Here is a 12,300-nt window from a genome sequence, read left to right as displayed (position 1 = left end):
GGAGAGTTAGGGTGTCCAACAGGTCTAGGGAGAGTTAGGGTCTCCAACATGGATAGGGAGAGTTAGGGTCTCCAACAGGGCTTGGGAGAGTTAGGGTCTCCAACAGGGATAGGGAGAGTTAGTGTCTCCAACAGGGATAGGGAGAGTTAGGGTCTCCAACAGGTCTAGGGAGAGTTAGGGTCTCCAACAGGGATAGGGAGAGTTAGTATCTCCAACAGGGATAGGGAGAGTTAGGGTCTCCAACAGGGCTAAGGAGAGTTAGGGTCTCCAACATGGATAGGGAGAGTTAGGGTCTCCAACAGGTCTAGGGAGAGTTAGGGTCTCCAACATGGATAGGGAGAGTTAGGGTCTCCAACAGGTCTAGGGAGAGTTAGGGTCTCCAACAGGTCTAGGGAGAGTTAGGGTCTCCAACAGGGATAGGGAGAGTTAGGGTCTCCAACAGGTCTAGGGAGAGTTAGGGTCTCCAACAAGGATAGGGAGAGTTAGGGTCTCCAACAGGGATAGGGAGAGTTAGGGTCTCCAACAGGGATAGGGAGAGTTAGGGTCTCCAACAGGGCTAGGGAGAGTTCAGGTCTCCAACATGGATAGGGAGAGTTAGGGTCTCCAACAGGGATAGGGAGAGTTAGGGTCTCCAACAGGTCTAGTTAGAGTTAGGGTCTCCAACAGGGATAGGGAGAGTTAGGGTCTCCAACAGGTCTAGGGAGAGTTAGGGTCTCCAACATGGATAGGGAGAGTTAGGGTCTCCAACAGGGCTTGGGAGAGTTAGGGTCTCCAACATGGATAGGGAGAGTTAGTGTCTCCAACAGGGATAGGGAGAGTTAGGGTCTCCAACAGGTCTAGGGAGAGTTAGGGTCTCCAACAGGGATAGGGAGAGTTAGGGTCTCCAACAGGGATAGGGAGAGTTAGGGTCTCCAACAGGGATAGGGAGAGTTAGGGTCTCCAACAGGGATAGGGAGAGTTAGGGTCTCCAACAGGGCTTGGGAGAGTTAGGGACTCCAACAGGGATAGGGAGAGTTAGGGTCTCCAACAGGGATAGGGAGAGTTAGGGTCTCCAACAGGGATAGGGAGAGTTAGGGTCTCCAACAGGGATAGGGAGAGTTAGGGTCTCCAACAGGGATAGGGAGAGTTAGGGTCTCCAACAGGGATAGGGAGAGTTAGGGTCTCCAACAGGTCTAGGGAGAGTTAGGGTCTCCAACAGGGATAGGGAGAGTTAGGGTCTCCAACAGGGATAGGGAGAGTTAGGGTCTCCAACAGGGATAGGGAGAGTTAGGGTCTCCAACAGGTCTAGGGAGAGTTAGGGTCTCCAACAGGGATAGGGAGAGTTAGGGTCTCCAACAGGTCTAGGGAGAGTTAGGGTCTCCAACAGGGATAGGGAGAGTTAGGGTCTCCAACAGGTCTAGGGAGAGTTAGGGTCTCCAACAGGGATAGGGAGAGTTAGGGTCTCCAACAGGGATAGGGAGAGTTAGGGTCTCCAACAGGGATAGGGAGAGTTAGGGTCTCCAACAGGTCTAGGGAGAGTTAGGGTCTCCAACAGGGATAGGGAGAGTTAGGGTCTCCAACAGGTCTAGGGAGAGTTAGGGTCTCCAACAGGGATAGGGAGAGTTAGGGTCTCCAACAGGTCTAGGGAGAGTTAGGGTCTCCAACAGGGATAGGGAGAGTTAGGGTCTCCAACAGGGCTAAGGAGAGTTAGGGTCTCCAACAGGGATAGGGAGAGTTAGTATCTCCAACAGGGATAGGGAGAGTTAGGGTCTCCAACAGGGCTAAGGAGAGTTAGGGTCTCCAACATGGATAGGGAGAGTTAGGGTCTCCAACAGGTCTAGGGAGAGTTAGGGTCTCCAACAGGTCTAGGGAGAGTTAGGGTCTCCAACATGGATAGGGAGAGTTAGGGTCTCCAACAGGTCTAGGGAGAGTTAGGGTCTCCAACAGGTCTAGGGAGAGTTAGGGTCTCCAACAGGGATAGGGAGAGTTAGGGTCTCCAACAGGTCTAGGGAGAGTTAGGGTCTCCAACAAGGATAGGGAGAGTTAGGGTCTCCAACAGGGATAGGGAGAGTTAGGGTCTCCAACAGGGATAGGGAGAGTTAGGGTCTCCAACAGGGATAGGGAGAGTTAGGGTCTCCAACAGGGATAGGGAGAGTTAGGGTCTCCAACAGGGATAGGGAGAGTTAGGGTCTCCAACAGGGATAGGGAGAGTTAGGGACTCCAACATGGATAGGGAGAGTTAGGGTCTCCAACAGGGATAGGGAGAGTTAGGGTCTCCAACAGGGATAGGGAGAGTTAGGGTGTCCAACAGGTCTAGGGAGAGTTAGGGTCTCCAACATGGATAGGGAGAGTTAGGGTCTCCAACAGGGCTTGGGAGAGTTAGGGTCTCCAACAGGGATAGGGAGAGTTAGTGTCTCCAACAGGGATAGGAAGAGTTAGGGTCTCCAACAGGTCTAGGGAGAGTTAAGGTCTCCAACAGGGATAGGGAGAGTTAGTATCTCCAACAGGGATAGGGAGAGTTAGGGTCTCCAACAGGGCTAAGGAGAGTTAGGGTCTCCAACATGGATAGGGAGAGTTAGGGTCTCCAACAGGTCTAGGGAGAGTTAGGGTCTCCAACATGGATAGGGAGAGTTAGGGTCTCCAACAGGTCTAGGGAGAGTTAGGGTCTCCAACAGGTCTAGGGAGAGTTAGGGTCTCCAACAGGGATAGGGAGAGTTAGGGTCTCCAACAGGTCTAGGGAGAGTTAGGGTCTCCAACAAGGATAGGGAGAGTTAGGGTCTCCAACAGGGATAGGGAGAGTTAGGGTCTCCAACAGGGATAGGGAGAGTTAGGGTCTCCAACAGGGCTAGGGAGAGTTCAGGTCTCCAACATGGATAGGGAGAGTTAGGGTCTCCAACAGGGATAGGGAGAGTTAGGGTCTCCAACAGGTCTAGGGAGAGTTAGGGTCTCCAACAGGGATAGGGAGAGTTAGGGTCTCCAACAGGTCTAGGGAGAGTTAGGGTCTCCAACATGGATAGGGAGAGTTAGGGTCTCCAACAGGGCTTGGGAGAGTTAGGGTCTCCAACATGGATAGGGAGAGTTAGTGTCTCCAACAGGGATAGGGAGAGTTAGGGTCTCCAACAGGTCTAGGGAGAGTTAGGGTCTCCAACAGGGATAGGGAGAGTTAGGGTCTCCAACAGGGATAGGGAGAGTTAGGGTCTCCAACAGGGATAGGGAGAGTTAGGGTCTCCAACAGGGATAGGGAGAGTTAGGGTCTCCAACAGGGCTTGGGAGAGTTAGGGACTCCAACAGGGATAGGGAGAGTTAGGGTCTCCAACAGGGATAGGGAGAGTTCAGTTCTCCAACAGGGATAGGGAGAGTTAGGGTCTCCAACAGGGATAGGGAGAGTTAGGGTCTCCAACAGGTCTAGGGAGAGTTAGGGTCTCCAACAAGGATAGGGAGAGTTAGGGTCTCCAACAGGGATAGGGAGAGTTAGGGTCTCCAACAGGGATAGGGAGAGTTAGGGTCTCCAACAGGGATAGGGAGAGTTAGGGTCTCCAACAGGGATAGGGAGAGTTAGGGTCTCCAACAGGGATAGGGAGAGTTAGGGTCTCCAACAGGGATAGGGAGAGTTAGGGACTCCAACAGGGATAGGGAGAGTTAGGGTCTCCAACAGGGATAGGGAGAGTTAGGGTCTCCAACAGGGATAGGGAGAGTTAGGGTGTCCAACAGGTCTAGGGAGAGTTAGGGTCTCCAACATGGATAGGGAGAGTTAGGGTCTCCAACAGGGCTTGGGAGAGTTAGGGTCTCCAACAGGGATAGGAGAGTTAGTGTCTCCAACAGGGATAGGGAGAGTTAGGGTCTCCAACAGGTCTAGGGAGAGTTAGGGTCTCCAACAGGGATAGGGAGAGTTAGTATCTCCAACAGGGATAGGGAGAGTTAGGGTCTCCAACAGGGATAGGGAGAGTTAGGGTCTCCAACAGGGATAGGGAGAGTTAGGGTCTCCAACAGGGATAGGGAGAGTTAGGGTCTCCAACAGGGATAGGGAGAGTTAGGGTCTCCAACAGGGATAGGGAGAGTTAGGGTCTCCAACAGGGATAGGGAGAGTTAGGGTCTCCAACAGGGATAGGGAGAGTTAGGGTCTCCAACAGGGATAGGGAGAGTTAGGGTCTCCAACAGGGATAGGGAGAGTTAGAGTCTCCAACAGGGATAGGGAGAGTTAGGGTCTCCAACAGGGATAGGGAGAGTTAGGGTCTCCAACAGGGATAGGGAGAGTTGGAGACAGATAATAGAGATTACTGACCAACAAATAGAACATGTTGGGATATACAGTACTACTCATGATATTGTACGATTCAAAATTCATAACTTCAGACTTTTGTATATGTCTGTGCAAAAAAAGAAGTAGTGTGTATGTTTGTCAAGGTTGTACAATGATGATATAACTGTGTCAAACTGTAAATGTTTCTCTTATGCAGATGCTTTTGTGGTGAGCCTACCCGAAGCAAGCTTTAAAGTCAAACGCTGACATCAACAGGAAGCTGTTTAGCCACATCTCACCTTCTCACCTCTGTTCTGTTCATCAAAAAAATGAATAAAAACAATGTAAAAAATATATAAACGCTTCAAGCATATTAACAGTTTAAATCTTCCCTCACCTACACATTTCACTTGGATTTCTAAGGCTTTAATTACATGTGCAGTATATCTGTTGCTGACCTCTGCGGTTCAGAAAGTTACCCATAAGCATTTCAGGCAAACCGAATTCGGGATTGTTTAAATGTCCAAAATATTTTTTCTACTTCTTTTAATCAATTCCCTATTTCATTCAAATACATCATCAAATACAAGAAATAACTATTGTAACAGAGGTCTTAACGCAAATGTAGGCTGTTGGTAGTCAGCACTATAGACCAGTCTTATATTGTTTGATACAACTCGCAACAGATCGTCTGTGCATCTCTCCAATTATGCAGCTTCTTGTCTCTCAGACACTAACCAAAAGCTGTTTCCTTTAGTTCTGCGCTGAATAACATAAGAAACGTTTCATGGGTTGTCCTCCTTTGACATATAGCTAAAGGGAAACTGTAGTTGTTCAGTAATTTTTCTACATTGTGAAAGCAGACGGGTGAGTCCGGGGCATTTTTCTTTTGATGTAGTCTGATAAGACTCTGCTCACAGAGCAAACCTTTAAACACAAAATTATTCTGTGAACACATCAGATTTTTGAACCAAACATTTCTATTTTTATTTTGCATTTAGAATGCAGGCGATACAACAATGGATCAAAGAATCGAAGGGAAAGGTCCCGGATAATCTTGTGTCTAATGTGGCTTGTAGCGTCTGCCTTCTGGGCTTGGAGAAGATTCTGGAGATGGAGTTTATCTGTCCCTGCGATCCTGCAACGAAAGCTTGGTTTGTGTTAGCAATCTTTATCGCTCCTGCAATCATAACATTCATAGTGATGCTAAAAGTACAAGGACCTAGTTGTAACCAAGGAAAGATGAAGTGTTTTAGTTCATGTCTCATCCCTCCCTTGATGTGGTCGATCATACTGTTCTTCGATGGCAGGTACTTTGCTTGTGTAATGACAAACTGGAATGAAACAGATGTCATTCTTAATGAACAGTCTCCTAAGAAAATGTGTACGCAAAAAGAGACTGATAACAATCAGAATTTCCATTATCAGAAACTCAAATCTCAGGTGAGAAAACAGACCAATCTTTTACATTAATGATATTTAGCAATTGATTTTTGAAGAAAACAACTTAGAAATGCCTTTTGAGTTGATTTCAATCCGGGATTCAAAAAAACACAAAGCGGACCTCCCAGTCCCACCACCTGGTTTGGTAAACAGCTCTTAAAAACAACAGTTATGAAAAAGCTGTTGTTGTTGTATTACATACACTGATTCTGTTTTCTATTTTCATGATTCCTCTTGTTTTAGATCATTGCTATGGCTATTATCTCGGCCGTAGGAGTGATCGTCATAGGATTCCTATGCAAAGGCTTCACCGACTCCTGCAGAGGAGCAGAACAAGCAGCAGCAGCAGGAGGAGAAGGAGGAGCAGTAGGAGGAGGAGCAGAACAAGCAGCAGCAGGAGGAGGAGGAGCAGCAGGAGGAGGAGCAGCAGGAGGAGCTGCAGCAGGAGGAGCAGCAGCAGGAGGAACAGCAGCAGGAGGAGCAGCAGCTGGAGGAGCAGCCGCAGGAGGAGCAGCTGCAGGAGCAGCCGCAGGAGGAGGAGCAGCAGAAGCATTAGGAGAAACAGGAGGAGGAGCATCAGAAGCATTAGGAGAAACAGGAGGAGGAGCATCAGAAGCATTAGGAGAAACAGGAGGAGGAGCATCAGAAGCATTAGGAGAAACAGGAGGAGGAGCATCAGAAGCATTAGGAGAAACAGGAGGAGGAGCATCAGAAGCATTAGGAGAAACAGGAGGAGGAGCATCAGAAGCATTAGGAGAAACAGGAGGAGGAGCATCAGAAGCATTAGGAGAAACAGGAGGAGGAGCATCAGAAGCATTAGGAGAAACAGGAGGAGGAGCATCAGAAGCATTAGGAGAAACAGGAGGAGGAGCATCAGAAGCATTAGGAGAAACAGGAGGAGGAGCATCAGAAGCATTAGGAGAAACAGGAGGAGGAGCATCAGAAGCATTAGGAGAAACAGGAGGAGGAGCATCAGAAGCATTAGGAGAAACAGGAGGAGGAGCATCAGAAGCATTAGGAGAAACAGGAGGAGGAGCATCAGAAGCATTAGGAGAAACAGGATGGCCTAGGAAAAGTGGGTTAACTGCCTGGTTCAGGGGCAGAACGACAGGTCTTTACCTTGTCAGCTCGGGGATTTGATCTTGCAACCTTTCAGTTACTAGTTAACACTCTAACCACTAGGCTACCTGCCACCCCCCACTCTAACCACTAGGATACCTGCTGTTGAAGAAGCAGTTGAGATGGTACCCACTCTAACCAATAGTCTACCTGCCACCCCTCCACTGTAACCACTAGGCTACCTGCCACCCCTCCACTCTAACCACTAGGCTACCAGCCACCCCTCCACTCTAACCACTAGGCTACCTGCCGCCCCTCTAACCACTAGTCTACCTGCCGCCCCTCCACTCTAACCACTAGTCTACCTGCCGCCCCTCCACTCTAACCACTAGGCTACCTGCCAACCCTCCACTCTAACCACTAGGCTACCTGCCGCCCCTCCACTCTAACCTCTAGGCTACCTGCCGCCCCTCCACTCTAACCACTAGGCTACCTGCCGCCCCTCCACTCTAACCACTAGTCTACCTGCCGCCCCTCCACTCTAACCACTAGGCTACCTGCCAACCCTCCACTCTAACCACTAGTCTACCTGCCGCCCCTCCACTCTAACCACTAGGCTACCTGCCAACCCTCCACTCTAACCACTAGGCTACCTGCCGCCCCTCCACTCTAACCTCTAGGCTACCTGCCGCCCCTCCACTCTAACCACTAGGCTACCTGCCGCCCCTCCACTCTAACCACTAGGCTACCTGCCACCCCTCCACTCTAACCACTAGGCTACCTGCCGCCCCTCCACTCTAACCACTAGGCTACCTGCCGTTGAAGAAGCAGTTGAGATGGTACCCACTCTAACCACTAGGCTACCTGCCGCCCCTCCACTCTAACCACTAGGCTACCTGCCGCCCCCCACTCTAACCACTAGGCTACCTGCCACCCCTCCACTCTAACCACTAGGCTACCTGCCGCCCCTCCACTCTAACCACTAGGCTACCTGCTGTTGAAGAAGCAGTTGAGACCCAGGCCCAGAAATTGAGCAATGGGCATTAAATTACTGTATGAATAACATTTGTAAAAATGGTATGTTTCTTTTTTTCTTTTCTACACAATCAATAAGTAACCAATTTAAAACTTTGGATTTATGAGTGTGGAGATTAAGGGGCGTTATCTCACGCAGATGAAGCCTAGCCCTGGGCTATAAAGAAAGATTAATGGTGAGTCTCCATTGAAAATGCTTTTTAGTCCAGGATTAAGGTTAATCTGTGTCCACGAAACTGCCCCTATGGCTGAGTTTACAAAGGAAGACCAACTCTGATCTTTTGACAATGCTTTGTCATATTTGATACAGTACATACAGTATCTGATTGTTTTCCCCAATGTGTAAACAGCAACAAGAAAACCACACTCTGTTGAGTTCTGATTTGTAATACATTTGTATGTGGTTCCCAATGAATTCTGATCCATCATGCAACAGTCTGGACGCTGATTTCTTCCACATGACCTGCTGTTACCAAAACAACCACCCCAAAATGTAATGGAACAGTGACAGAAAATGGACTGAAAAAAACCATCTGAATTGGGTTCCTACGTCCCTGCCACATTACAGCCGTCGGTCGTCCTGCATTATCATCAGCCATCAGCCATTGAGGAAAGGCTTCCTTTTGCAATCAATGAAAGCTACTGACAAGAGTAGTAGCTTAAGCCTCAGCTCTCTGTGACATTGTAGAGACACAACTTGCCGATGCCCACGCACACTCATGAAGAAGGTTCCCTTTCACACACAGACCACAAAGAATTAACATTCAGAGGGAATTGGCATTGATTAAAGAAAAGAAGAAATTATTGGGAGTGGAATTTGTAAAACTGAACGATTAAAGGCTAAGTATGTTAAATGTTAAAGGTTGGAAACAGGGGGTAATATACAGTGGAAGATATTCAAGGGTCATTAGAGGAATGGAGTAAATTGCAGTAAATTGTTAACAGTTTTATAATGTTGTTTAGCTTAGAGGAACAAGACCTTAGGGGCCCATTGGAGGGTAATAATGAAATGTTATAATATTGTTTGCTTTAAGGTACGATGCGTATAGACTATATTTGTTAAGCTTAGAGGAACCTTAGACCTTGGGGTCCATATGAGGTTGATAATGAAATTGTAATGAGGAAATGTTTATGTTGGTGGATGTTTAAGATGTAAATGGGGGGTAATACGCTTGGTTGGAGTAAGATTCGAATTGAGTGGAGTAAGGGAAAGTTGATGATTAAAAATTACTGTTTTAAAAGTTAAAGGTAATTAAGTATGTTAAGGGAGTTAGTTGGATTTGGAAATCCCTAAATCGGTTAGCCCCAGTGTGTTAGCCCCAGTGTGTTAGCCCCAGTGTGTTAGCCACAGTGTGTTAGCCACAGTGAGTTAGCCCCAGTGTGTTAGCCCCAGTGTGTTAGCCACAGTGTGTTAGCCACAGTGAGTTAGCCACAGTGAGTTAGCCACAGTGTGTTAGCCCCAGTGTGTTAGCCACAGTGTGTTAGCCACAGTGTGTTAGCCACAGTGTGTTAGCCACAGTGTGTTAGCCACAGTGTGTTAGCCCCAGTGTGTTAGCCACAGTGTGTTAGCCACAGTGTGTGTGGGAGACCGGTTAGGTGAGAAAAGGGTGGGAGTTAAGGGGGATGAAAAAACACCCTTTTGAACGTTGGCCGCATTAGGTGTTAAACACTGGATGCATCATTGGGGTAGGTGTTAGCCACAGTGAGTTAGCCACAGTGAGTTAGCCACAGTGTGTTAGCCACAGTGTGTTAGCCACAGTGAGTTAGCCACAGTGAGTTAGCCCCAGTGTGTTAGCCCCAGTGTGTTAGCCCCAGTGTGTTAGCCACAGTGTGTTAGCCACAGTGAGTTAGCCACAGTGTGTTAGCCACAGTGTGTTAGTCACAGTGAGTTAGCCACAGTGTGTTAGCCACAGTGTGTTAGCCACAGTGTGTGTGGGAGACCGGTTAGGTGAGAAAAGGGTGGGAGTTAAGGGGGATGAAAAAACACCCTTTTGAACGTTGGCCGCATTAGGTGTTAAACACTGGATGCATCATTGGGGTAGGTGTTAGCCACAGTGTGTTAGCCACAGTGAGTTAGCCACAGTGAGTTAGCCACAGTGTGTTAGCCCCAGTGTGTTAGCCACAGTGTGTTAGCCACAGTGTGTTAGCCCCAGTGTGTTAGCCCCAGTGTGTTAGCCACAGTGTGTTAGCCACAGTGTGTTAGCCACAGTGAGTTAGCCACAGTGAGTTAGCCACAGTGTGTTAGCCACAGTGAGTTAGCCACAGTGTGTTAGCCACAGTGAGTTAGCCACAGTGTGTTAGCCACAGTGAGTTAGCCATCACAGTGAGTTAGCCACAGTGAGTTAGCCACAGTGTGTTAGCCACAGTGAGTTAGCCACAGTGTGTTAGCCACAGTGAGTTAGCCACAGTGTGTTAGCCACAGTGAGTTAGCCACAGTGTGTTAGCCACAGTGAGTTAGCCATCACAGTGAGTTAGCCACAGTGAGTTAGCCACAGTGTGTTAGCCACAGTGAGTTAGCCACAGTGAGTTAGCCACAGTGAGTTAGCCATCACAGTGAGTTAGCCATCACAGTGAGTTAGCCACAGTGTGTTAGCCACAGTGTGTTAGCCACAGTGAGTTAACCACAGTGAGTTAGCCACAGTGTGTTAGCCACAGTGTGTTAGCCACAGTGAGTTAGCCACAGTGTGTTAGCCACAGTGTGTTAGCCCCAGTGTGTTAGCCACAGTGTGTTAGCCACAGTGTGTTAACCACAGTGAGTTAGCCACAGTGTGTTAGCCACAGTGTGTTAGCCACAGTGTGTTAGCCACAGTGAGTTAGCCACAGTGAGTTAGCAGAAATAAAAATGGAGGGTATAAAGGAGGCATGATTTTTCACTCTCTTTGAGCTACAACAACCTGTCGACTGCTGGAAGAAGATTTTTGCTGTAGCTTTTTAGCTTAATTAAAATATATTTTGAGTTTTATTACACTCTTATTTAGATTTTTATTATACTCATATTTAGATTTTCATTACACTCAGTTAAAGTAACATTTTAGGAGGAATCCTTAAGGTTACCTCATTGATAGCAGTGTGTTAAAGTAGCTGTTCAAGTATTCAGATGCTATCGAAGGGACTGATCATCCTGAAGAGGGAGCCAAAAAAACTGTTTATAAAGTTGTAGAAGGTATGAAATAGTTTTTCTTTTTAATTAAATATTGTGCTTCACCTAAAATTGTAATAGTCAAAAGATATTGTATTGGCATCCCAATAAGGGTTTAGTTAAGGGCGCTACAGCGGTCTATCAGTTTAATTTGCTGTTGATGTTTGCCTGTCATTGATTGGTGAAATTGATTGGTGATTGATTGATTGGTGATTGATTGATTGATTGATTGATTGATTGATTGATTGATTGATCTGGATTTTTATGAATGTTTCTGGAATTTTGAATAAACTTGCTTTGTTGTTCTGAAACCCCGTTTCATCAAAGACTCATACAAGTGCAAGTCGTTTTAATCTCGGTTTCTGAAATTGTCAGGAGAATTCTATACTCCTGTTCATTTACCAATTCAGTTATGTTACCCTCAGTCTGTTATATCAGGATTTGTAAGATACTGACAGAAATGAAAACAGACAGAGAGGCCCAGTCTACCAAAGTTAAATGTTTATTCACGGTAACGTTCTGACGTGTACAGTACAGGACCTTCAATTTATAGCGACACACATACTTCCACACCAACCATCAAATCCGCCCGCCAATAGAGCCTAGGGGAGTATGTGAGAATAGTGTCTTAATACCCTCCCCTAAGATAGGGAGAGACCTGGGACTGGGAAGTTCTCAGTGTCCGAGCCAAGGTCGCCGGGGATCTGGCTCAGACAGATAGCCTGTTCCCAAAACGTTGAAATATTTGACTTTCAAAAAATCACAAGTGCAATACATAAAATAAAGCTATGGTTATCTGAGTACAGCGCCCCATCATACAAATGACAAACATTTTTCAACCAGGGAGGTGCGACACGAAAGTCAGAAATAACAATATAATTCATGCCTTACCTTTGAAGATCTTCTTCTGTTGGCACTCAAAATATGTTCCAGAAACATCACAAATGGTCCTTTTGTTCGATAAATTCCTTCTTTATATCCCCAAAATGTCCATTTATTTTGCGCGTTTTATTCAGAAATACACCGGTTCCAACTTGCCCAAATACAAATGATCTAATAAGTTACCTGTAAACGTGGTCCAAACATTTCAAACAACTTTCCTAATCCATCCTTAGGTATCCTAAAACGCAAATAATCGATCAAATTTAAGACAGAATATACTGTGTTCAATAGCGGATAAAAACAACGTGGAGCGAGCTCCAGGTCGCACGCAAAAAACAATAGAGTCCACTTGGCTTGACACTCACAGAGAACAGCTGTACTTCTTCATTTCTCTAAAGAAAAACATCAACTTATTTCTAATGACTGTTGACATCTAGTGGAAGCCTTAGGAACTGCAATTAGGTTCCTATTAAATAGTGCTTCCCATAGAAAATGAATTGAACACACATATTCCTGGATGTTT

At 46.8% G+C, this 12,300-nt stretch overlaps 1 long non-coding RNA gene across 2 annotated transcripts; it reads left to right on the top strand.

Annotated features, from left to right (window-relative positions):
- Positions 1 to 4,914: 4,914 nt before the first annotated feature.
- LOC116356377 (uncharacterized) lies at positions 4,915 to 11,206 on the top strand. 2 transcript variants are annotated; one of them, XR_004204894.1, is made up of 3 exons: positions 4,915 to 5,086; positions 5,221 to 5,662; positions 5,906 to 6,081. It is a non-coding gene; the product is annotated as an uncharacterized LOC116356377 (long non-coding RNA). The 2 variants fall into 2 exon arrangements; XR_004204895.1 differs by having other exon boundaries at positions 4,921 to 5,373; positions 5,906 to 11,206.
- The last annotated feature ends 1,094 nt before the right edge of the window (positions 11,207 to 12,300 follow it).

The sequence above is a fragment of the Oncorhynchus kisutch genome, linkage group LG22 (assembly GCF_002021735.2).
Source record: "Oncorhynchus kisutch isolate 150728-3 linkage group LG22, Okis_V2, whole genome shotgun sequence".
Lineage (NCBI taxonomy): Eukaryota > Metazoa > Chordata > Actinopteri > Salmoniformes > Salmonidae > Oncorhynchus > Oncorhynchus kisutch.
The sequence above is the reverse complement of the archived record's forward strand: the minus strand, read 5'-3'. Positions and strand labels throughout refer to the sequence as shown.